The sequence below is a fragment of the Dermacentor silvarum genome, chromosome 8 (genome assembly GCF_013339745.2).
Source record: "Dermacentor silvarum isolate Dsil-2018 chromosome 8, BIME_Dsil_1.4, whole genome shotgun sequence".
Classification (NCBI taxonomy): Eukaryota; Metazoa; Arthropoda; class Arachnida; order Ixodida; family Ixodidae; genus Dermacentor; species Dermacentor silvarum.
Genome location: NC_051161.1, coordinates 159,893,889 through 159,920,639, shown reverse-complemented (window position 1 = coordinate 159,920,639; position 26,751 = coordinate 159,893,889). Strand labels below are relative to the sequence as shown.

At 49.1% G+C, this 26,751-nt stretch overlaps 1 protein-coding gene and 1 long non-coding RNA gene across 2 annotated transcripts in view; one reads left to right on the top strand and one right to left on the bottom strand.

Annotated features, from left to right (window-relative positions):
* LOC125947756 (uncharacterized) overlaps positions 1-26,751 on the top strand; it is a 353,840-nt gene that overhangs the window by 66,911 nt on the left and 260,178 nt on the right. The gene's annotated exons all lie outside the window — the stretch shown is intronic.
* The window catches only part of LOC125947457 (uncharacterized), a 102,215-nt gene that overhangs the window by 33,692 nt on the left and 41,772 nt on the right, over positions 1-26,751 (bottom strand). Inside the window, exon 2 of the long non-coding RNA XR_007468307.1 lies at positions 4,176-4,258. This is a non-coding gene — a long non-coding RNA (uncharacterized LOC125947457). The remainder of the gene's footprint in view (positions 1-4,175; positions 4,259-26,751) is intronic.

Sequence of the window (26,751 nt, the reverse complement as noted above, 5' to 3'; positions counted from 1 at the left end):
ACATCCAGGTTGTTTCTCGCTCAAGCCGAAAGCATTTAGACGCAGACGCTCTATCCCGGTCACCTCTACCTTCTGGTCCTGTCCACTCGTCTATGTCCACCAGCGGTGCATTCACCCTCAACATTGCCGAGATGCCATCAGAGCAGCGCAGAACCCGCTGAGGTTGCTCAGTGGCTAAGGCATTGCGCTGCTGAGCACGAGGTCGCGGGATCGAATCCTGGCCGCGGCTGCCGCATTTGGATGGAGGCGAAATGCAAAAGCGCCCGTGTGCTTGCGTTGTAGTGCACGTTAAAGAACTCCAGGTGTTAAAAATTATTCCGGAGCGCTCCACTACGGCGTGCCTCATAATCAGAACTGGTTTTGACACGTAAAAGCTCAGAAAGAAGAAGAAGAGACCCATGGATCGCTTCACTTCTAGACTTCCTGTCAAGCCGGTCGCCAACTCCTATCTCTCGGACGCTCCGTCGCCAAGCCGCGCACTTCATCATTCGGTATAACTTGCTGTACCGCCGCAACTACAACTCCAGCGGCCGCAAGTGCATGGTTGCTTGTTATTCCCCAACACCTCCACACCGACATCTGCGCCACTTTCCACGATGATCCACAATGCGGCCACGCTGGTGTGTTAGAGAAATAGGGAGCTATAACGTAAAATGATTCATACTGTTTTGATTCCAATTTCTGCAATGAGCTTCCACGCTTAGTCAAAACATTTTCAAGCCACTCCCAACTTCGCCTCTCTTCTTCCCAACTTCGACATTTTTGAAGCGGTTATTCATGTAATGCTTCCGCAGGTTGGGCCCCGATCGTGGACACAATAGTGCTTCCAGAGGCAACAAGGCTTTCACTTCCGGCAGAGAAGATAGGATTGCCTTAAGAGCCGCGAAAAGCATTGGCAAAATCAGTTGCGTCACCGATGCGGTGTTATGGTCGCTATTAACTGGCGTTACTTCTGCAGGAGGCGCGTAAGGTCGCTGAGAATGATGTGTGCGGACATGGGAGCTTTCTGGTGTATTACTTTCTGTCTGTTGTCGTATGGGTTTCCGCAGCATTGACGCATAAGACGGGGCGCTTGACTGTGATCCTCTTGATTGGTCTCTTGATTGCACTCTTGGTGGTTCTCTTGATGAATATCTTGTTGGTTCTCTTGGCTGTGGTGGTTTCGGTGCCCGCTGAGGCTGGTGGCCTTGCACTGGATGAACAATCTCAAGGTTTGGGGAGGGTTCATTGCGGCGTGGTTCCCTTCCATGGATAAGTTCATGTCGACGCATTTGTGCCGCAGCCTTGTTCTGTGGGCAGCCTGAATAGGAGGCAGCATTGTTCCCCGTAGATTTCGCACATTTAGGCTGAAGGAGTGACTTGTACTCCTTGTGGTCGTGATCTTCTGAGCAGATTTTGCATCGACGTGTGCTGCGGCAGCTTTTCGCCTTGTGCCCAAACCGCTGGCAATTATAGCAGCGAAGTGCTGGTCCTAGATATTCCTCGACTGGTTGACTGGTGAAACCTAAGTAAATTCTACCTGTAATCGGGCGATCGTCTCTGAAATTCAGAATTACCGTGTGAAGCGGATGCGAGTCCAAGTGGTACATCGGTTGTCTGCGACACTTTAACGGTCCAGCTCGATCGTTCATCCCGGTATCACTTCGCCGACGTCCGTACAAGGAAGTCCACAATCTGTCGCATCCTCGAATCTGTTCAACGCAGAAACTTCTTTCCAGTCACTTCTATGGCCCCGGCTAAACACACAAGTTCGCGATTGGGTTTCCTGCTGCTTGCCGTGTGAATGCTTCGAGATCCAGTACCGCCTTCCAAGCCTTTTCTTCCAACGTATGCCCATTTTGACACTGTGCACTTAGGTTTCGTCGGCCCTCTTCTGCATTCGAAGGACTAGTGTTGCATACTCACATGCATCGACCGCTACACGCGATGGCCAAAGGCCACACCCATCTCCGACATCTCTGCGCTCACAAAAGCAGCAGCTTTGTGCCCACATGGATTGTTTGGTTCGGCTGCCCATCGACGATTGTTGCGATCGGCAGACTTATTATGCCTTTTTCCAAAGCTTCTAAAGCTTCTTGGAACTACGCGACGCCGCACGGCGGCTTACCACCCGCAGTCCAACGGACTTAGACGTTTTCACCACCACCTCAAGGCCTCGCTCATGGCAGATTAATCACCAGAGAAGTGGGTGCTCCAACTGCCTCTCATTTCGTTTGGCATCATAGCCACACTCAAGAGCGACGTGGGCTGCTCCTGTGCTCAGTTAGTCTACGGCACCCAGCTACGACTTCCGGGCAATTTCATCGCAACCGCCAGCATCCATACCATCGTAGTCGCAGCAGAATGGGCATCGCATGAACAAAATAGCAGATGCTTGCATCCTCATGCGCGCGAGTGCTCCGCTCGGTCCGCGCCAGCATCGGCTAGCGTTCGGCAGATGAACACGTAGCCTGAGACATCACTGACGTGTCCTGTCTGCTCTCTTCGGAGACCTGTCATGACCTATGGTGCCGCACTGTCGCCCGTCGCCGCACGTTTTGTCGCTACATTTGTTTTGAAGCGAAAGCGTCAAGTGGCCCATAGAGCGAAAAATCTGGCGTCTGTAGTCTGTAGCCGCGAAACAGCACCTAAAGTCCCATTAATTGGCTGCGATGCCACGTCACGAATGCGCCTCGACGGAGATTCCATTGGCTGCGATGCCATGTCACGAGCGCGCCTCAATGGAACAGAGCGGGCGATAGGGAACACCTGCTGAAGCCATAGTGAGCCAGGTGTTGCGTGAGGGAGAGGGTATCGCCTTGACGTCGGCCTCGCTGTCGCTCACGGAAGTCGGCACGCGGTCCGTATCTCTCATCCCCACTGGCCTTAGCTGATGCGCACGCCTGCTAGCCTTGGGGGCCGCCGCTGCTTCCTCGGGTCTCTCGTCGCGCAGGACGTCGTAGACATGTGGTGTTGGCAATGGAGGCTGCTGCTGCTTGCTGGCTCGAGCCGCTGCTACTGCTTGCTGGCTTGTTCGTTCTTTTCTTCTCCTTCTCATTTTCCCCTTTTCTGCCAGCCTTTCTCTCCGCCAGTGCAAAGTATCAAACGAGGTTCAACCTAGTAACCTCCCTGCTGTTCCTTTTCTCCCCCTCTCTCTGACTCCGCGGTCTATGGTTAACCTTCTTTCGTAACCGGTTCACTTCTGAAAACCGGGCGAACTAATCGAAAGCTTGCGCATCCTAATCATGAATGCATTGTTTTGAATAGTCACCATATCCATACGACAATAGTCACCATATCCATACGACATAATTGTCACCATATCCAACGTTACAAAGAGCGGTTTTGTCGCGAGATCAGCTACTTTTGATGGCCTAATAATTATAACTTTGGGCTGCTGTGCTGGAAGACAGATATTCAATGCCAGAAGCGGCCCAACGTTTTGTGATAACGTAGTAGGCAGACTTCATCAGCTTTGGACGCCAATAGCAGAAAAAGAGATGTGTTGAGCGTCGCGAGTGCGTCACAGTGTGCACGAAATAGTTGTACAAAATACGAGGTATAGTAACTTCAGTTTCATAAATGCTGATTTGCAAATTGATCCGTTACGCACGCGTACAACTGTGGAGACACCACAAAAAATTACATTCTGGGGTATTACGTGCCAAAAACACGATTCTATTATGAGGCACGCCATAATGGGCAACACCGGAATAACTATGATCACGTGGGGTTCTGTAACGTGCACCTTTGACATGTTACAATACACGACAGTTTTTTGCATTTTGCCTCCGCTGAAAGAGACGCCACAATTACCACATGCTAGGTATGCTATTTAATACTAAGAGTGGTGCTAAGCTCAGGTCTGGTTCCTTCTTCCCTTGTTATCGCCGCTATCTATCTTTTCTGTAATGAACTATTTCCATGTTTGCACAACTAATCACCATCGTCAGGGCATACACCAATGCAGCCCTCTCTTCGAGCATCCGTAATACTTAGCTAGCTTCATGGTGAATCCTCCGGGGCTATGACCAAATTCTTCTTGTCCATGGCGTTTTCAAGTTGACTCGCAAGTTGTGGTTCTCCGGCTCATGTTTATCTCGCCGTAATAATATTTTTTGCTAAATGCACTATCATAATAGAATTCCGCTGCAGATTTAAGATGTATACCAGTCACACGTAGTGTTTATACTCACTTCTATTTATCTTGGATTCTACTGTGTTGTACCGAGAGGTATTTACGGTGCTCAGAAATTTCATGGTGACGTTAGCAATAGGCCTGCGGAGAAAGTAAAAATTTTTTTAAAGGTTAGCCAAAGATGTATCACCAAGAGACAGTGTGGATAGGCTTCAAAATGTGGTTTTCTCTCAGTTAAAGATAAAATGCAAAAAGCGGAGGGCATCGATACAGTGAGCTCTGCTTTACGACAACCTGCCAAACTCGTGATCTCTCGGAAAGTGCGTGAGAGTTAGCACCACATATTTGTTCGACTTTACACCATGCACTCACATAATAAGTGTAAAAACACAGGTGCCATAACAGTAATGTTGGGCTAGCTGGTATTGGTTGAAATGCATGTTTTCTAACGCAAAAAACTACACAGCTTAAATACATAAGCAACAAACGAAAGGCTTTTTATTAATAAGTGTACCAGTCAAAGGAGCACCTGATAAGCACATGAGACCCGTGAAACTCCGACTCGCAATTATGCCAAAAGGACCGTTATGACCGCAGCCACCGGCACCTCTGCTTTTCTCCGGGATGCTCATGAGCGATCTGACGTGCCAGATGGGCTCGCACGGCAGCATCGCGGGCATACTCCGTGGTATGTTATACAACAGCAGGTAGGAGCGTGTCAAAAGGCAATGCAGGGTGGTGGCCATACAGGTGGTAAAATGGCGAAAAACCGGCGGTGTCGTGACGGGAGGAGTTGTACGCGAACGTGACGTATGGCAAAGCGCTGTCTCAGTCCCGATGATCGTCAGACACGTACATCGACATCATATCGGTTAAGGTGCGATTCAGCCTTTCGGTGAGCCCGTTGGTCTGCGGGTGGTACGCAGTAGTGAGCTTGTGCTCAACACAACAGTAACTTAGGATGTCATCGACAACTTTCGACAAGAAGTAGCGGCCTCGGTCTGTGAGCAGTTGCCGTGGAGCACCATGACGAAGGATGACGTCATCAAGGAGGAAATTGGCGACGTCAGTGGCACCACTAGTCGGCAAAGCTCGCGTAATGGCAAAACGCGTATGGTAATCAGTCGCAACTGCGATCCATTTGTTCCCTGAAGCAGACGTAGGAAATGGACCGAGTAGGTCGAGACCAACGCGGTAGAATGGCTCCTGGGGTATGTGAATAGGATGTAGAAGGCCTGCAGTCAACCCCGAGGACCGTTTACGTCGCTGACAAAGGTCACACGCAGCAACGTAGCGTCGGACAGATCGGTACAGACCAGGCCAGAAAAACCGGCGCCGCACGCGATCGTATGTGCGGATACGCCAAGATGGCCAGCGGTCGGAGCATCGTGGAGTTCTTGGAGAACAGTAGCACGAAGATGCTTGGGGAGAACAAGCAGATGCTCTGGGCCGTCGGGAGTGGTACTACGACGGTAAAAAATATCGTCGTGAAGCTCAAAAAAACGAAGCGATGAGTCGGGCTGACGAGAATGGAGGCGGCCAAGTACAGATCGTAACGTGTCGTCACTTTGCTATGCAGCGCGTATGTTGGCCAGATCTGCAATAGCCATGACGAAGTGTCCGGAATCACGTTCGGTGGTGTCGGGAGGGTCGACAGGGTAGCGTGATAAACAGTCCGCATCTTGGTGCATCCGGCCAGATTTGTAGAGCACGTCAAATGCGTACTCCTGTAGTCGTAACGCGCCGCGTCCAAGCCTTCCTGTAGGATGCTTCAGCGACGAGAGCCAACATAGGGCATGGTGGTCCGTGACAACGGAAAAGTTCAGCCGTACAACTAAGGGTAGAATTTTTTCACATCCCAGACCATAGCCAAGCATTCGCGCTCAGTGATCGAACAATTCCGCTCCGACGACGAGAGAAGGCGGCTGGCGTAGGCATTGACACGGTCCTGGTCGTTCTGGCATTTGGTGAGTACTGCACCTATGCCGTGGGTCGGTGCGAACTTCTGTAAGGGCCCACGGGTCATAATGCGGCAAAATGGGTGGTGAAGTCAGTAAACAGATCAGGGTGGTGAATGCGGTAGCTTGTGCACGACCTCAGGAAAAAGAGATGTCCTTCTTGAGTAGGGCAGTAAGCGGCCGGGCAATGTCGGCAAAATTCCTGACAAATTCGTGGAAGTAGGAACATAAGCCGCTAAAGCTCAGTACATCAATAACTGAGCGAGGAACAGGAAAGTTTCGGACGGCACGCACCTTGTCGGGGTCAGGTTCGACACCGCTAGCACTAACAAGGTGAGCGAGAACGGTGATGTGTCGCCGAGCTAAACGACACTTGGAGGAGTCAAGTTGCAGGCCAGCGCGGCGAAACACAGAGAATGGCCGACAGGCGGGCTAGTTGGTCCTCAAAAGTAGGCGAAAAGACAATCACGTCATCTAGATAGCATAAACACGTAGACCACTTATAGCCCCGATGGAGAGTGTCACAGACCCCGGTGAACGAGGCACAGACGCCGGACTAAATTCCAAAGCCGACTAATCAACTTCCGAAAATAATCCCACGAAAGCAAGGACAATTAAGAGTGGGCCCTCTGGTGCGCCAGCGAACGCCGGTTGCTGTCCAAAGACCGAGTCAGAGCCCAGAGTTGTCAAAACACAACAAAATATATTCTTCACACAAGGCAGTTACACACACACTTGCACACTTAGGCTAGACACAACACAATACAAATCAGATGGGTATTAACAAACACAAGAAAATAACGACCAGCACTGAAAGTCCAACACGTAAAACACAAAATAAAAAGGAACACTAAGTGTCTAATCGTATTCACCAGTGTTGGTCTTGGAAGTGAGACGATCTCGGCGTAACTTGGGGGCAAATCTCGAAGAAAGAACTTCTTCCGGAAATGCAGACGCTCGATGAACTCGTCGACTAGCTTGCCGGGGAATCCCCTTCTTCCGCAGACGCTCGGTCTTCACGTTACATCGCTTCACCGGTGCGGACTGAACTCCTGAATTCCTCAATTCCTGCCTCTGATTCTCGCACGGTGGTTATATAGCTTCCACAGGCGTTCTCGAACATTCTTATCGGTGTCGTGATCTCGTAGCATGGCCAAAGCTTGGGAAGCTTCTACTCTTTTCTCGTACCTTCGACCGCCGTCTCAGTGTTGTCGAAGGGGGGGGGGGGGGGGTTTGATGATGACTCATGCTGTTGGCGCGCGCGTACACGCTGTAGTTATCTCTCTCGACTCGTCGGGTGAGAAGGTGTCTCGGCGCGCGCGTGTGCTCCCCCTCTCTCTCTCTACCTCTCCGGTTAACGTCGCTTCGTCGAGCCTCTTCCAGACGTTTCGGCGCCGTTAGCGTTGTTGCTTGAGGCGTATGCGCTCTCCCCCTCTGTTGAAGTTGCTTGGGACCGGCGTGTTCTTTCGCTGGCTTACGTAACACGCGGTGCGCGCTTGGATTACGCGCTCTTTTGTGACACTGCCCCCCACTTTAAGAATATTATGGAATAATAGTCAAGAAAACACAAAAGAAGCGCGCACAAAAGTCCACTACGCACGAGTCCGTAAGTCCATAAATCGGTCCACCACAAATCACACATCACTCGCGATGCATCGAATGCAAACACAAGTCACACAGGTTCACTTGGACTACACAATAACACATCGCTCGTATAACTAGTACACTTATATTATACGATAATACATCTCTCGGGTAATGATTACACTTATACTATACAATATTACATATCTCGCGTAACAAGGCAAACATTTGAAATATAACATGTGGAACAAGTATACAAAACTATGACGGGGTAGTCTACAGAACAGAACAAATACATAAACATGATACATAAACAAACACTCGGTGCACTCAACCAAAACGCTTTGCACCACACAATAATGGTCAATGGTTCTTAAATTTGAACTTCCTGTCCTTGGTTTTTCGATGGTAGTGTTTGGCGTGCTTATGAGTCCCGGTCGGTTTATCTTGGGAATCGGGTGAGGAAGGGAGCTGGAAAGGCTTTGTCTGTACCTTTGTTTGAGTTCGGTTGTCTGCTGCCACGGGGCTCTCAACCGCTGCTGATGGATTTCCGCGAGCTTCTTCAATCGTCGAGGGTTCGATATTCGACTCTTCTTCCAAAGGTTTCGGATCGTCTGGGGCGCGAACTCCCTCGATGTTCCCTAGAATTAGGTCATACAGTGGGCTGTCCATGCAAAGCGCAGTGACATTCCCACTGTAATAGGGCGTATCGACCTCAATCTTGGCTTCAGGAAGCTTCGTAGTCGTACCATCGATCAGGAAAATTAAAGTGGTTTCGCCCGTGAGCTCGTCGTCATTGACTAAGTTCCTTCGCACGATCACTGTGCTGGTGCCAGTATCTCGTAACACCGTAATTTGTTTTCCTGCCATTTTTCCGGCAAGGACAGGCATTCCCTTATCGGGAAATTCTGGGCATTGCGTCATCACCGCATTAACGAGCGGAATTCTTTTTCCGTCTCGAAGTTCTACAAAGCCGTCGTTTATGTCTTCTTGATGTTTTGGCGGGGCATACACACAGGATGCTTGGGGAGTTTCCTTCACTCCGTTGCGACATGAATCGGCTTTGTGCCCCGTTCGCCCACATTTAAAACATTTAACCTCGTTGGGGCGCGTAAAGTTGGTACGACAATTGCTAGCACGATGGCCCAGTCGGTTACAAAGATAACACCTCGGAACAGGCTTCGGAGGGTTTCTCCTTTCATCGGATGCCGGTTTCGTTGCGTCCCCTGGGTCCTCTTTTCTAATCTTGGAGAGATTGGTGCCTCCCTGTGCTTCCAAAAATTGATCTGCCAATTCCAACATATCTTGAAGCGATTTAGCTTTCCTTTCTTTCAGATAGAGTGACAGGCTCGGGTGGCAACTGATGAGGAACTGCTCCTTGATCAGAAGCTCTCTAAGCGCACCGTACTCCTGTGCAGTCTCTGAAAGTTCGGTCCACCTATCAAAATAGTGACTGAGCCGCGCGGCAAATTGCGTGGCAGTCTCGCCATCGGCATGGCTTTCCAGTCCTAAACTTATCTCGGAAGCCTTCTACGGTGAACCTAAATCTTTTCAGTAAAGCAGCTTTCACCCTTCCATAATTAGAGGCATCGGTTGGCGTCAGCCTACCGTACACACTAAGTGCTTCACCGCTCAAACACGTACTCAATGCAGTGGCCCATTGATCCTCTGGCCAATTCTGGCTTTTAGCAACTGTCTCAAATCTGTGCAAGTAAGCATCCAGATCATCTTTTCTTTCATCGAATGCCACAAGCAGTTTGCTTGGGTTCAGACGGAAACTAGTTTCTTCCCTTTCAGTGCTATCGACTCTTGCCTGGGCGGGAGCGTCTGTACGCTGCTGCAATCGAAGTCGTTCGAGTTCTAACTCATGTTGTCTCTGTCTTTCTCTCTCAGCTATTTCAGCTTCCCTTTCTTCTTTTCGCTCCATCGCCTCTCTTTCTCGCTCCTTTGCTTCTCTTTCCTCTCTGGCCCTTTCGGCCGCTAGCCTTTCTCTCTCTCTTTCTAGAGCTTCTTTTTCCTTCTGGCTAACCCACTTCCGTAATTCCGCTCCGGAAAGACCCATCTTCTCACCAAGGGCAACTAATTTCTCGAGATCCATAATGCCCTTCAAAGATCTAGCCGCGTGCAAAAAATATCTGCCTAGATTTCAACAATCGAACTGCTCTCTGCACACAAGTTAGCAAAACGTGGTGCAACACTCAAAATCGTTTACAATAGCAATGTAAACGACCCTAGGTTCTTTCTCCGTACTATGGACACACAATTTGCACCAGAAAGGTCCTGTCGCCGAAGCCAGAAATATTGTCACAGACCGCGGTGAACGAGGCCCAGACGCCGGACTAAATTCCAAAGCCGACTAATCAACTTCCGAAAATAATCCCACGAAAGCAAGGACAATTAAGAATGGGCCCTATGGTGCGCCAGCGAACGCCGGTTGCTGTCCAAAGACCGAGTCAGAGCCCAGAGTTGTCAAAACACAACAAAATATATTCTTCACACAAGGCAGTTACACACACACTTGCACACTTAGGCTAGACACAACACAATACAAATCAGATGGGTATTAACAAACACAAGAAAATAACGGCAAGCACTGAGAGTCCAACACGTAAAACACAAAAAAAAGGAACACTAAGTGTCCAATCGTATTCACCAGTGTTGGTCTTGGAAGTGAGACGATCTCGGCGTAACTTGGGGGCAAATCTCGAAGAAAGAACTTCTTCCGGAAATGCAGACGCTCGATGAACTCGTCGACTAGCTTGCCGGCGAATCCCCTTCTTCCGCAGACGCTCGGTCTTCACGTTACATCACTTCACTGGTGCGGACTGAACTCCTGAATTCCTCAATTCCTGCCTCTGATTCTCGCACGGTGGTTATATAGCTTCCACAGGCGTTCTCGAACATTCTTATCGGTGTCGTGATCTCGTAGCATGGCCAAAGCTTGGGAAGCTTCTACTCTTTTCTCGTACCTTCGACCGCCGTCTCAGTGTTGTCGAAGGGGGGGGGGGGGGGGGTTTGATGATGACTCATGCTGTTGGCGCGCGCGTACACGCTGTAGTTATCTCTCTCGACTCGCCGGGTGAGAAGGTGTCTCGGCGCGCGCGTGTGCTCCCTCTCTCTCTCTACCTCTCCGGTTAACGTCGCTTCGTCGAGCCTCTTCCAGACGTTTCGGCGCCGTTGTTAGCGTTGTTGCTTGAGGCGTATGCGCTCTCCCCCTCTGTTGAAGTTGCCGCGGGACCGGCGTGTTCTTTCGCTGGATTACGTAACACGCGGTGCGCGCTTGGATTACGCGCTCTTTTGTGACAGAGAGAATCCATCATTCGCTCCAAGGTTGCGGGGGCATTACACAATCTAAAAGGCATAACCTTGAATTGGTAAAGTCCATCTGGTGTGACGAACGCAGTCTTTTCGCGGTCCATGGCACCAACGGTAATCTGCCAGTATCCGGAGCGTAGGACGATGGAGGAAAAGTATGTGGCGCCGTGGAGGCAGCCCAAGGCGTCATCGATTCGGGGCAGGGGATAGACGTCCTTGCGTGTGATGTTGTTCAAGTGTCGGTAGTCAACACAAAAGCACCAGTTACTGTTTTGCTTTTTTCTAGCACCACAGGGATCGCCCATGGACTGAAGAAGATTCCATAACGCCTTTTGTGCGCATTTTGTCAACTTCGCCTTGGATCACACGACGTTCGGCGAGGGAGACACGATAGGGACGGCGACGGATAGGGCTCGCGTTCTCCGTGTCGATGCGATGTTGGACAACAGACGTTTGGCTCAGAGAACGATCGTCGAAGTCGAAAATGTCGTGGTAAGACTCCAGGAGGCGGCGAAGGTCAGTACCTTGATCAGTAGGAAGGTCAGCAGGGATCATTCCCACAAAGACATCGGGCGGCGAACTGCTTGGGGTGCAAATGAAGGATGAACTAGAGGGACTGGTGGGATCCAACGCGCAAATTTCGCAGTCTTCGGCAGCAGTGATGGCGGCGAGTGACATCCCTGCAGGAATCAGTTGAGGAGAGGCGCTGAAGTTTAAAATAAGAATGGCGATACGGTTTCCGGTGACAGTAACGAGGGTGTTAGGCACGGCGACGTTCTTGGCGAGCAGAACGTCTGTTACCGGGGATAGCACGTAATTGCCATCAGCGACAGGAGGGCTCGAGACCATGGCGATATAGATGGCGGCTTGCGGGGGCATGCGCACATAGTCGAGAGAGCAGAGACGAGCCGAAGGCGTGGTTTGGGTATCGTCTAGGTGAGGTAGTTCGAGGTGCAGGAGGCCAGTTGCACAGTCAATTAGGGCAGAATGAGTTGCAAGAAAGTCCAGACGAAGTATAAAGTCGTACGGACATTGCTCGAGAACCGCAAATAAAACAGTAGTTGGGTGACTGGCGATTGTGACGCGGGCGGTGCACATGCCAATGATGGTGGGAGTTCCTCCATCGGCCACTCTTACAACGTCGGAAACAGCAGGTGTGACCACCTTCTTTAGGTGACGGCGAATACCAGAGCTCAGAACAGAAATATGGACCCCGGTGTCGACAAGTGCAGAAATCGTCACGCCATCAACGTCAACGTGCAACACACAGTGTCGAGTCGGCATAGTAAGTAGAGGGTTTTGGGGCAGAGTTGTAGATGCAGTGTTACCTCCGGGCGCTGCATCGTTTAGTTTTCCGGAGTGAAGGAGCCACGGTTGATCGGCGACGGGGCGCAGCGAGGTGGCGGGGAGCGGGAGGACGGACGGCGGTACGGTTGCGAACGCGACTGGTGACCTCTAGGTGACGGTGAGCGGCTGGACCATGTCGTGTCAGCGTCAGGATTGTAGGGGTGTGCCGCAGATACTGGCTTAAAAGGGCTGCGACCCAGGCGGCGAGCATTGCCAAAGGATGCAGTACGTGGCGGGAACGACCAGCGGCTATTACAGTAGCGAGAAACGTGCCCGACGCGGCGGTAGTTAGAGCAGATAGGTTGATCGTCTTCAGTTCACCAATCATCAGGGTTCCGAGATCGTGGAGCGAACTGTGGATACAGAGGGAACGATGTCGGGGCCCCGGACGCGGATTTAGGGCTGACAACGGCACAAGCAGCGTGAACCCTGAGATTCGCGAGTTCGTTTCGCACCATGGCTTGGACGAGTGCAACCGCTGGTGTGCTCGAGTCGCCAGCGTTAGAGCAGGTAAAGAGGCTAGCGGGAGCCATTGCCTCGATTTCGCGGCGGACAATCCTCGTAAGTTCGGCCGACGGCGGCGAAAGGTTAGGTTGCGGCCGCTCTTCATACGAAGACGTTGCAGCGGTGTTGGGAAGCCGGGCGAATGGCCGTTCAATACGGCGGCTCTTAGCTTGCTCGAAGCGCTGACACTCCTTGATCATGGCATCGACGATAGCACAATTTCTGCACATGAGCAAATTGAATGCGTCGTCCGCTATCACTTTCAGGACTTGGCCAACCTTGTCAGACTCTGGCATGTTACTGTCAGCTTTACGGCACAGCGCCAGCGCATCCTTCATGTACGACAAATATGATTCGGTGGACGTCTGAGCGCGAGTTGACAGCTGTTGCTTCGCAGCAATTTTTTGTCTGGAGGCCTTACCGAACAGCTCACGGAGCTTTTGTTTGAATGTATCCCAGCTCACAAAATCGGCCTCGTGATTGTCATACCACAACTTCGCCGTTCCACTAAGATAGAAAACCACATTGGCCAGCATAACTGTCAGGTTCCACTGGTTTGAATCGCTCACCCGTTCGTATAGCGTGAGCCATTCCTCAACGTCGATACCATCGGTGCCGTTGAACGTTGCAGAGTCTCGGGGTTGGACTTCTACAATCGCTGTCCGCGGCGCATAAGCAGATTCCGGTTGGTGTGCCATGGTGGTCGCGCCGCAGCGCCGACCACTTCGGAGCTCCGTCGTCTGGAGAGAATATCTCGCACCTTCCACCACTGTGTGACGGGGCGTCAAATAGATAAAAGAGGGACAGGATTTATATACAGGGACTGTTGGCAGAGATGGCCAAGGTGGCTGAACACGCGCCGCGTTTCCCGGCGATCGTCGTCTTCTTCCCTATTGCAAGGACGCGGCCCGTAACAATATGAGACTGCAACAGGCTTGTCCCCGCACCTTTCTGTGTCTTTTTTTCTCCCACCTCGCTTCACTTCTTTTGTATGGACAAAACCCAGATAAACGTAAAGCCCGGCTGAATGTAACATCCTAACTAATATAACGTGATATTGTGTATAAGATTAGGCCATCGGAGAAACCCGTCAACAGGCTTTTATAACCACACTTTTGTAACTGATGCTCACAGAGAAAGAGAATAATTCATAACTTATGCTAATTACATTCGTATCACCTACTTGCTCTGGTCAGAGTTTTGTATTTTGGGGAATTCCGCTTGCTAAGTTGGGGTTCAAGTAACTGAATTCTCAATCCGCCGATTCTGATGAGTAAAGGAACTCCCTATTTCTAATAGAATTGTTGCAATTTATGTGGTTCTGCAAAGGAAGGGAATTCGCATCGCTAGATCTTGCTTCGAGATACACCCATAAAAAATAACTGTGTTGCTAATAAAGAACCTGAACCCCTGGACAATTCTTTTTCCAGCATTCCAGTTCCTAAATATGAAGCGAAAATTACGGTTACGGTGGAAAACTCTACCGCTTTCATATTTATTGCCCAGGTCTACGGAACGAATTTGCTCCAAATGTTTGATGAACGCAGTATATTTGTACGGTAATCCACAGGTAGCCGAACGTGCAATCCAAGATTGTGACGTGTGTGGAGGTGTGTACACGCTGGAACGCTTGCACGCGCATGGCAATAGCCCCTATATATACACACATTTAAAGGGGTCCTGAACCATCCTCGGGCTTTACTGCGACTACTACTACTACTACTACTACTACTGCTACTACTACTACTACTACTACTACTACTTCTACTACTACTACTACTACTACTACTACTACTACTACTACTACTACTACTACTACTACTAGTGCTGCTGCCGCTGCTGCTGCCGCCGTCGCCACCACCAGCACCACCACCACCAAAACCACCACTAGCCAGCAAGCAGCTAGCAGCTTCTTCTTCTTCCTCTTCGTTTACACCACAGCATTCTTCCAGCGACTTTCGCCTGCTTCAGGAAGTTGTATGTATCAACTTAGTCGAACCAAGCGCCCCTCTTGAACCATTTTAGCATTGAAAAACTTCCAATAAGAGGCTCCAAGACCAGCGAGTGAAAGTTTGTAGCGAACAGCATTTTGTCGTAAAGATTCACATAACATTCGGTGAATTCTTCTACAATCCCGAATTCGTAGTGTACTAAATATTCGGTTAAAGTTTGCCAGGAATGCATATGTATACATGGTAATCACGCTTCCGTAGAAGCGTATGCACCCAGAACAACGTTGTTCATGGACACTTGCTGTTACTGTTATTTGTTTATTTATTTTATAATACCTCAAAGGTTCCAAATGGGCGACCTTACATGTCACGCATATGAAAGCTTACAAGCTTAACCTATGCTACCTCTAGTTGGGTCTTACGGTCTAATTCTGCAACCGTGTTCGCGCCCTATTCGTGGTGGGCCCATTTGTTTCCCTGAGGGTGCTTCGGTACTAGTATACAGAAATGACCACTCAACTGCTGGCACATAAGACTACCCGGCGTCGCTTTAGCGGGCCGCACCCGTAGATGGTTGGGGCTCGTGCGCTTCTGCTCCCCATGAAGAGGGACACTTTCAGCCGCCGTCGATGGGGCTGGGAATCCCTCTGTCTTGCTGCCTTAATGTCCTCATGTCATTTGTGGACCCTACGTGCCACATGCAGAAGAGCCATAGCCTAGAAAACGTGAAATTTTTTGCAGCAAACAGCGCTGTTTTTTTGCCGTATAACTCCTGATGAGCACTGGTTTGAGTTCCATATTGGCATAGCGAGCTCTCTGAAACGCGGCCACGCCTGCCGGGATTGACTAACGTACTGTCGAGCTACGCCTTATTGTGGGCCACGCGCGGGGCTAAATTTAGAGTCCGATTGCGTCACGCGTTGCGCGACAATAGCGCCATCTACGCTGGCGACATGTGCACGATTGCGCAATCGCTCCTTTCCTCTGTACAGCGATATCAAAGTGAAACGCATGGCATTTATTCACGCAATAAAAAGCTTACATGCTTAACTTACGCTACTGATAGTAGGGGCCCTACGCTCTAATCTCGAAATCGATTAAACCGATTTCGAAACCATGGTTAAAGGCGTCGGGTGAAAATTTGTATCTCTCTGTGTTGCTGCCCAAGTCTCCTCACGCCATTTCTGGAGCTACGTGTCGAACGCGAGGATGGCCTAAGAAAAGAAACATGACATTTCTGGAACAAATTGCACACTTGCATTTCTTAATTCTCTCGATGAACGCAGGTTTCACATTATTGGATTATACCGGTTATATGGGTCAGTGAGCTGTCTCAAGCACAGCCATTTCCGCTTCTGATCAGCTAGCCTACTATTGAGCTATACCTCTGAAAGCCAAGCGAGAGGCTCAATTTAGCTCCAAGTGCGTCATATGTGGCGCGACAACGGTGCCCTAGCTCTGTGTGGGCTGCAAAGGCGAGAGCCTTTTCGAAGGAAAGAGCAGGCTTCGTCGTCGGGGACGGACAAGTCTTGATACAATTCGTCAGCTCGTCTTCAGGGTTTCTGGTCTCTTTCTGGTCGGCTTCTATGCGCCGCACAGTGTAGCAGACGACGCTAGCACTATACTCGAAACAGGTGTTTCAACATGGGCGGAACATGCATGATCGAGTAATGGTTTCTTCCTCTACGCAATGGTACATAAGATAAGTAATGCACATGGGTACAACGGATGCAATTGTATAAGTGATATTAGTATAACACGATTTCGTTACAAGCGGTTTTTAGCAGGCTACCACCTAGGAGTGCTGCTTGTGCGGTAAGCACGCTTGTGTGAAATTATAACGTGTTACCAAACCAGCATTTCTGCAACCGCAGTTAAATGCGTGTGTATCTTTGTGTTTATTAGGCATGTAACCGCCTCCCTTGATTCAGTTCGTGCATTTTGCCGTGTTAGTAATTAACACCGAAGGTCTTTGCGAAAACATTAGTGTTGTGCATCTGTAATGGAGCCGATAATATCGGTAATTTCATACTGCCGTTGGAGTTGCTAAGTTCTCGAATTTATTATTCAATAAAAAGCCCAATTTTAGAGTAGCAATGGTTGAGATAATTTGAAACGAATATACGCTTTTTACCGATCACTGCAGCATTACACAAACCGAACAAGCATGATGTTTTTTTATGAACATTGCCACCAGCCAGCAGTATTACAGTAGTCGCAAACGGACTTCTTTATAGGAAAGAAGAGATAAGCTTGTTTGTATTCCTTGCATGACTCGTTCAGCCTTGAGAGCAACACTAACTTTGTCCATTATACAAGTGACTAAAATAACAATATGAGATAACCATTAAACCTTGTGACACGTTCTCGCAATTACTTTCATTCTGCCTGCAACCAGCAGCATTGTGGCCATCTTCCTAATATCATTAACGCTTATTAACATGCTACCGCCAGTAGAAAAATATTTTTGAAGGTGTGTTCATCGTTTTGCAAACACACTGCCCAACTGTTAATCAACAGTTTATGCTGTTGTCACAAGCACCCACCGCTTTGTCTTGCTTAAATAGCTCCTGCACTTCTTATTGATGGTATAGATCCTAATAAACGCAGTGCAACGAACACGACAAGAAAGCAGGGTCAAAATACCAAACCGTCTTTTTCATCGCGTCCTTTGCGGTTTTTTGTATAACGAAGAAAGTGCCGCTTAGTGTGGTAAAAACGCTACGTGTATCCTGTATCGTGTATCCTCAGCATAGGAACTACAACAGTTCGCCATTTTACACTTTGCTGATTTGGTCTTCTTTCTTTTTTCACCATCCTGGACCAATGGTCTTTTGTAGCCTCCTCAGAGCCTGCTTCTTCAAGCGGTCTGTAGTTCCGTAACTTCTGCGCTGTTCACTTCTTAGCCATGGACGTCACGTTCTGACACCAATGCGGTCACGGTTTCAAACTCACCAGCCTATACGCCGCTGTTATTTGGCCCTTGAATAAATATTTGTTAGTAAAATTTGCCAGATAAGAGTCGCAGCATACAAGTTTTCAAGTGTTTGTGTGCAATATCTAACCAAACTTATTTCTCGGTTTACAGCGACGTTTTAGTGTAGCTACCCTTTTGTATTACACGAAGCTGCTCACTAGGCACCTATACGTAATGTCTTGTTTATTTGTTTTACATCAAAGCCCTTCTCGAAGCTTGTTATGCTTGTCCACACCGTCTAATATATTTGCGGTAGCCTTACTCTTCGAACCTCAATTCCTCTCTCTTCACCGTTCCTTTTCTAGTAGCAGATTTCGCTCTATTGTCGGCAATGTTAGGATTTTATTGATTCGTTCTGACTGAGCTCATTTTGTACAACATACTTATTATCTACACTCTGTGCCATATTCGCACGCAGTTTCAGCTCCCTCCCACAGTCCCTCTATCTATAAAAGTCAGTTCAAATTATTGGAAAAGTGGCGGTGGATAAGCACCGTAAGAACACGTGCGGGATGTATACGATGCAAAACTCAATTTAATTGGTTAATCGCAAGGAGTCGCGAACATGCTAGCTAATTTTACAAGTGTTTAGATAAAAACATAAACTAACCCCACCCGGAGTATACCGAGCATGTCACACAGGACACGAGGTTATCTTGGAAATCGTCTAAAAAATGCGTTTATTATCGCCTACGTCAGTCAATCACCGAATCTTCACTTAATGGATAGGGAACCGCAAAGCATTCTGACAAGGAAGCAATTGATGTTTTCCTGTAGCGTGTAGTTTCATATTTGTAGCATACTGGCGAATAAGATTTGATAATTTTTTATTACCAGGGACTCTCAGGAAAGTATTTAATTTTGTGTTTTTTACCATATCAGCCCGTGGGGAAAGAACGAAAAAAAAGCATTATTTGCAATCTTTGACAACTTTCTGTTATAAAAGGGCGAACAGACTTACCAAACTGTTGAAGAAATATTTCTATAAAAGAATACCTTCGTTAACTCATGCGCCCCGTTTTGGCTGTGCTTAAAAGCAGCTGTTACGCATAATGTTTCATTGAGCCCCGCTGAGGGGTTATAATTCCGTTGTGTCATTTCGAAGTCGAGTGACCGGTTGAAAAACTGAAATAATATAAAATTCAACGTAGAATAAACAAATCTGTCACTAATAATTTAATTTCTTGAAGAGACATTTGTTGCTTCGAAGAATTCTGTGTTCACATCTTTCACAATGATGGGCATTGCAGTATGGTATTATACTGCACAAGGTAGTTGAACTATCGATATTTTAACGAAAATTTCCATCTATCCAGAAGGTTCTATCTACGCAAACTATGCTTGCACAGGGGAATTATTAGCTTTGGCGGACACACGTTTTGCGAACAATTAGAATCATCTAACACATAATTAACAAACATTTCCTCATTAAATTTCTTGCTATCAGGATTGCGGCATATGTTCATATTTGAAACGATAGGACAATCGTATTCATCATTCGTATTCGACATATTCATCATCACATTGGACACTAAATAAGCTAATTGTGCATTCAGGGTCTCGACGCAACGTCAAACCTGAAAATGCATGACTTAATTTTAGAAAGTGGTGTGCATCCTCAAGGGGCCACTGGTAGGGTGTTATGAGAATCTTGAGGAAACCCGCTTTGTCGTCTGCTTAACTTGCCGCATGTGGGGTGTGGCTCGTTTAACTAGAGTTAACAGTTGCTTATACCGTTTTAGTTTACCAAAGCACAACAGGTTAGAAAAAATGGAGGATGGTAGTCACATACAAGACGTACAACATTTTTTGTAAGTTCCTTTAGTTCCTCTACACAAAAATTAATTGAAATTCTGAGGTGTATAGTAAATGCCTTGCCGATTGTGCATACGTAGCTTTATTTAAAATTACCGAGACGTGTTGTAATTGCAAGCTGTTATAGCCGCATTTAAAGGACATTAAAACAATTTAATGCGATTTGCGCACTGAAGGTTGTGTGCAATAACGTTCACAAAGTGGGCTTTTGACTGTACTAAAATAATAGCAGTAACATTGCAATCTCGTTAAAACAGATTGTTTAACAATGACACCCCCCCCCCCCTCACCAGGACAATTTAGCAACGAACATTTTTTACTGAAAAACACCGGTTTAAGGTAATAATTGTTTTAATATGCATTAGACAAATTACCATACATTTAAACCTCTATTTAGCGAAATTGGCGATGCAACTAACTATTTTCATGTCCACATCTGAGCTCTACTGACAACCGTGTATATATATTTTTGTGATTTTACGAAGTAATTTCCTGACATCGTTTCGATTTAACGAAAAAAAAAATTATGGGGTTTTACGTGCCAAAACCAGTTCTGATTATGAGGCACGCCGTAGTGGGGGACTCCGGAAATTTGGACCACCTGGGGTTCTTTAACGTGCACCTAAATCTAAGTACACGGGTGTTTTCGCATTTCGCCCCCATCGAAATGCGGCCGCCGTGGCCTCGATTTAACGAAGGTTTCGGCCATTTCAAGTATGTACTTGGCACCTGTCTGGCTAGTAAATCTACAAAAAAAATTATGCTTGATCCCTCTTTCATAGGAATCGGTAGAACACTAACGTGACACGTGTCTTCACTGTTGCATGTTTGCTTCGTGAACTCGCGGCCCGCTGCAGCGAAAGGCGCACAACTTGCGGGACGGCGACCGTGTTGCCGGTTGGTTGGCGCGCGGCGTCCTGCTGGCGAGTGGCTTCGGCGGAGGTGCGAGCATTATGGTGCGGCTCCGTAGGGGCTACGGCAGCCAGTCGAGCTGCGACGCACACAGCTGCACCAGTGGCAGAGTTGGCACCCTCCCTCGCGAACGCGCGAAGGCTTCACGCTGGCATGTCGCTCGCCGGAGCAAAGCGAGATTCAGCCGACGACGTCGTTGCCTTTTTTTTTGAAATTTTGAAAGTTTATTTAACATAAGTAAACTATACAATTACAAAGTACGGACTTTTGGGACCAAACAAATTTCTTAAAGGGTCCCTACCGATTGTTATGAAGGAAAAAAAAAACACTTCTATGACAGCTCCTATTTTATAAGTACTCAGAAATCACATAAACAAAAGCTGCTGAAACAACTAAAAATAAGGAAAAGCAAAAATAAAGAAAATACAGTAGTACAGAAATATTTGACACATAAGTAACGCATTTTCTATCGATTTTCTTCCTCACATCATCCAAAAATATCAGCAGAGGCAAAGAAAAAGGGAGGATGTATGCAAGCATGCGCAATGCTATGCATTGTCAATAAGTGAGTGCTTTAATTGTTTAAGAAATGTGTGCAATGTTCTTAGAGTGCTTAGGTTAATATCGAGCCTATTCCAAACTGAGGTGCCTGTAAACTGCAGTGTATAGCGACCGTAATTAGTATAAAAAACGAAAGCGCGATACGTTCCCAACAGTGTGAAGTGAGGGGCGGCGTGAGACTGTTGCCAAGGCTAGTTTTTTGGTGCATGACGGAGGCGATGTTGTATGTTGCCAAATCATAAATGTTGAGGATGTTCAGGGTTCTAAATAAACCTTGACTCTTAATATGCGTATTGTGGGGTGCTATAATGCGAAGAGCTCTTTTAGGGGCGAAGCACCTTAGGGTCGAGGCTTGTCCGTCCGTCCACGTTGTCCGTGCTGACGGCCAACGTTGGCCGCGCCGTAGCCATAACAACCAGGAGGGCGGAGGAGGGCGGCGCGCATGCGCACGCGGTCTCCTCCTCCCCAGCTCCTAGCTTACTTCCCGAAGTATATAAGGTGTTCCAGACCACACATTCTCTTTCTGCCATGGATGAAAACGAACGTTTGGCGCGGCATGCGGCGGCTCAACGGCAACGCCGCCGACGAGTTACTCGGGAGCCGAGGGTGCGGGAAGCAGCGGCAAAATGGCAAAAACGCCAAGCGGACCTGGAGTTGAGAGCTCCGGAAGCAGCGGCTCAACGGCAACGCCGATAACAAGGTGCTACCCCGGAGTCGAGAGCTCGGGAAGCGACGGCTAGAAGCTTTGCCTACCGGAGATCGGAGGCGCCGATGCACGGTTCAAGCATGACTTCCTCGACCGGAGCTTCGGACACAGCTGCAAAGTGTGTGATCGCCTGTGGTTTTATAACGCGTTGACCAAATTCGCCAACATACGAAGCGAACAGTCGCGAGCACACGCCATCACAGTGCTGCAGCAACAGTTCTCCGGTGGTGATAACAGTGAGTACGTGGTTTGCTCGACGTACAAATATTTCTTGGTAGCTGGCAAGGTCCCTGCAATGAGTGCAACGTGCGGTTACTGCTAACTGCCCAAACCAGATCACCTGCCCGCGTTGAACCTCATAGAAGAACGAATAATCGCTCCGGGGATCCCGTTCATGAGCACCGGGCGTTTAACGCACGGCAACGGGCAATACGTAATCAAAGGTCAAGTGGTCAACGTCCCGATAGACGTGCAGAAAACTGTGCAATGCCTTCTTAGAAACATACCCGACGACGCAGCCATCGAGTGCACATAAAGCGAAAGCTGATAAGCAAGCCCTCGTACAAGTCCGGGCTAGTCAAGAAACGAAACATTCACGCAAGAACATGGTGGATGAGTTTAAACATCTGGAGCGACACAGATTGCCGACACTGACACAACGGTACCTCACAGCCTTTGGAGATCCCACGACAGAGTTTACCCTGGTCTTGCTAAACGCTCGCTCCCTCAATGCCCACGCAAAATACGTCGAACGAGTCCCATACTAACGAAAGCAGACATCCTTTGCTTTGCCGAAACATGGAACGCGAGACCACACATCAATGGATTCTTCCCCGTCGTCTGTACAGAAGAAGCAGAGTGTTCGGCGGGTGGTGTTGCCGTGAAATTGCCAGAGACCGCGGTCACCAAGGCGCATCGCAGCCCCCAAAACAGCTCACATGAAGCAAGGCACAAACAGCACATTACGAATGGCTGCGACGACGAGACAATAAAGCTCATCACTACAGGTCGTATCGTCATTTCTTAAACACAAACCAGCAGTGCACAATGCACATACACGTACGAGCTTCGCAGCGATGAAGCGCGCACACGCAGCACCTAGGCACACCATACGCCGTGGTGGGCGATCGCACTCTTTTCATTCTGGCGCATACTGAACATGTGTCATGCTTAGAATGTGCGTGTATGTGATGGCCTTCGCGTTTATACTGCTGGTACTGCACACGCGAAATAGGGCTCAACACATACGAAATCGCCAGTTTCATTGCTTCCGACCCTCGTGTAAACGCAACACATTTCCGTCTGTTGCCGTTGACGATCGCACGCACTGAAGAGGTCAGGCAGGGTACAGCGGATTGCTGCGTTCGACGACTATCTTTGCGAGTGCTCGATAACTCTTGCAATGATCCCCCAAAAAACACAAAAAACAGACTGCCCCAGCAGCCTAGGCGCCTAGGCTTCGCACTTCGTTTCGCTTCGAACCAGCGCCATGTTTGTGCGGTCGCCGCATACATGCCAAGGTCGATCCACATAGGTCGCGAAGCTTTTCAGAACGCGGTTCAGAACCGCGGTTCAGAACCAATTGTCACCGACATCAGCAAGGGTGGTTATGGGAGCAGCGATTGAAGCGCGACTTTGTTTGGAGGGAATAAACACTGGGAAAGAGAAAAGCGTTTTTAAATTAAAGCGAGACGCAGTTAGATTCATTCAACGAAAATAAAATTCCTAATTCATTTTATAAACGCATGGCGAGAAAAGATACAACTGTATTTTACTTGATCATTATCAATAAATACCTTTTCAGGACCCACCGTGACAGCGCCCATGGATAGCGGCGGGCGTTGACGCCGCTATCACTTGCAATGCCATGCAACTCTTGGCGTGCGTGGAAAGGCGCGCTCGTAAAGTTGACCTGTTAGAATACGCCCCCCCCTCACATGTTGCGTTGTTTTGCATGTCGACATTTGTCTGAATTAGGTGACGCGGGTAGTTTTATTGTTTCTTAACCTGTGCAGTCAAAAGTAGTGAGTTGCGACCGTTAGATACTTGTTTACTTTAGTTGTTTTCGTGCAACAGCGCTGGCCGACGGGCTTGGCGTCCGACGAAAGGACGAGCACTCTACGCAATCTACGCCCAAAGCGTCACTTCTGTTTTGAACAGATATGACGTCAAAATTTTTTTTTCGCCCGAAGTGTTCCCTCCTCACACAGATGGCGTTAAGCCCCATGAACTGTCGATCAGCCGCCGTGTTTTGAACGTATGCGCTTCAATGGAGAGAGAGATATACAACTTTTATTGGTGCCAGCAATTTATGAGGGCGGACGCAGCCTACCTCCACCTAGCAGACGGCCGAGATCCCCTGGGTCTCAGTGGCTGCCTCGGCTAGCTGGGCGGCACAGACCTGGTCTTACTGGTCTGAGCTGAGCAGCAGGGTCTCCCACTACGGCCGGTTTTGAATTTTGCGGCCCTCGAAAGGAGCCGTCTTCGAGCATGCCCATAGAATATGTGGCAGATCCCCCCTAATTTTACATAATTTGCATTTATCGTTGTATTGCCCTGGATAGAATCTGCTACAGGCCACCGGGTTTGGATACATGTTTGTTTGCAGGAGGCGCCAGGCCACCGCCTGTTTCCTGGTTAGTGTGGGATGAGGTGGTGGGTACCGGGCCCTTCCCAGCCGATAGTAATCGGTTATTTCTTTGTAGCTGACCATGCGGTCTCCTCTCGTTCCCGGCTGGGCCGGCTCACTTGCTCAGCGAGTAAGTCCTCGAGCTACGTTGTGAGCCGCCTCGTTACCGGGGAGAGAGGAGTGTGCGGGTGCCCAAATAATTTGGGTCGTACCGCGATGACGGTCGCTCTTACTGTTTAGAATTTTGAGCGCCTCTGGCGAGATGCGTCCTTTCGCGAAATTGTGAACTGCAATTTTTGAGTTGCTTATGATAACTCTCGCTTTCGTGGAGGCCACCGCTAATGCTATGGCGGCTTCCTCCGCAACTTCGGCGTTGTCCGTTCTCACGGTGCCATCGCGAAGGGTTCTCCGTGCGCGTTTACCGCTTCTACAGACATGCCTTTGCGTTCTCTGTATTCCGTGGCGTCCACGTAGGCCACGCCCTCTACGTCATGGTATTTGCGCTCAATGTGGCGTGCCGTTGCCTCTCGTCGCTCCTTGTGGTGCTCCGGGCGCATGTTGTTGGGCAGTGGGGGAATTTTCAATTCCCTCCTCGTCTCTAGTGGAATGCTTAGTTTAGTGCCGTGTTGCGCTTCATATCGAATTTTGAGTTTCTGTAGAATGTGTCGCCCCGTTGGGGTTTATGTGAGTCTTTCGTATTGGGGCGGTAGTATGCGCCTCGATTAGTTCGTCAAGCGTGTTTTGTAGCCCCAACCTTAAGAGTTTGTCGTTGGGTGTTGTGACTGGGACGCCAATTGCCTGTTTGAAAGCTCGTCTGATGATGCATTCTATCTTGTTTTTTTTTCTGCCACACCAAATGTTAGGTACGATGCCACATAGACGACGCGGCTCATGACGAAGGCCTGCACTAAACGAATTAGGCTGACCTCCATCATGCAGTAGTGTCTATTGCCAATCCGTTTGATTGGCCTTAGTGTTTGCTGTGCGCTGTTCTCTAGCGCTTTGATGGTACCGAGGTTTCTGCCTTCCGCATGCAACCGGAGTCCTAGGACTTTGATTTGGTCTACGATCGATATCGGGCCCCCGTTAATCTTGATGTTAATGTTCGGTGTTCCTCCGTATTGTTTCCTGGTCGTAGGGTACACCAGCAGGAGTTCGGACTTTTGAGAGGAGCCACTGAGCCCCTTCTCTGCGGCGTAGCGTTCGACGGCCTCCGTGGCCTGTTGGAGGGTTTCCGCAATTTGGCGTTCGCTGCCGCCTGTCACCCACAACGTTATGTCGTCGGCGTACAGGCTGTGGTTGAGGCCGCGGGTCTTGCTGAGGATTTTCGGCAGGCCGATCATGGCAAGGTTGAAAAGAAAGGGGGACAATACCGAGCCTTGCGGCGTTCTCCTACTACCCAGTTCTGTCACCCGACTTAATTTCTCCTATCGTAATTTGAGCTGTGCGGTTCGAGAGGAAGTCTTGGACGTAGGTGTAGGCCTTGCGACCTACGCCCAGGTCCCGGAGGTTCCCTAGGACCGCTTTTTGCGTAATATTATCGAAGGCCTTGGTGAGGTCCAGCCCTTAGATGGCTTTCAGTCCCGTTCCTCTGCCCCGCGCGTCGAGTATTTAATGTTTGATTTGGAGCTGGGCGGCCTGCGTGGACAGTTTTCGCCTGAACCCGATCATCGTGACCGGATACAGACCTCTGTCCTCCATGTAGTTGCCTAATCCTGTGAGAACGACGTGCTCCACCAGCTTCCCCACGCACGAGGTTAGATAGATGGGCCTGAGGTTCTCAATCAGTAATTTCTTCCAGGGTTTGGGGATCATCACCACGTGCACAGTTTTCCACTGCGGCGGTATGGCGCCCCGTTTCCAGAACGCGTTCATGTACTTTGTTATTGCCGCGATGGATTCGTCATTTAGGTTTCGGAGAATCTTGTTCGTGATGCCATCCGGGCCCGGTGCCGACTTTGTGCGTAGCCTTAGTATTTCGGCCCTTACCTCGGCCTCCGTGATCTCCTCGTCCAATGCCGGGTTTTCCCTGCCCGTGTGCGCATTCTGTGGTTCTCGCGTAATGCTTCCTATGTATCTGTTCTGTATGTCGCGAATGAGTTCGTCGTCGGTTCCCGCGTAAGCGTGGGTGATCTTGCTCAGGATCTGTCTCTGTGTCGTTTTGCTGCCCTCGGGTTCTAAGAGACATCGCAGGAAGTTCCACGTTTTGCCGAGTCTGAGCTGGCCCTCCATGCTATTGCACGTAGACTCCCATTGCTGTCGGTCCAAGCGGTTCGCGTGATCTTCAATCTCCCCGTCTAAACTAATTATTCGCCGCAGCAAGGTCCTATTCAGCCTCTGGCGCCTCCACCGTCTCTGTAGGCTACTGCGCGCC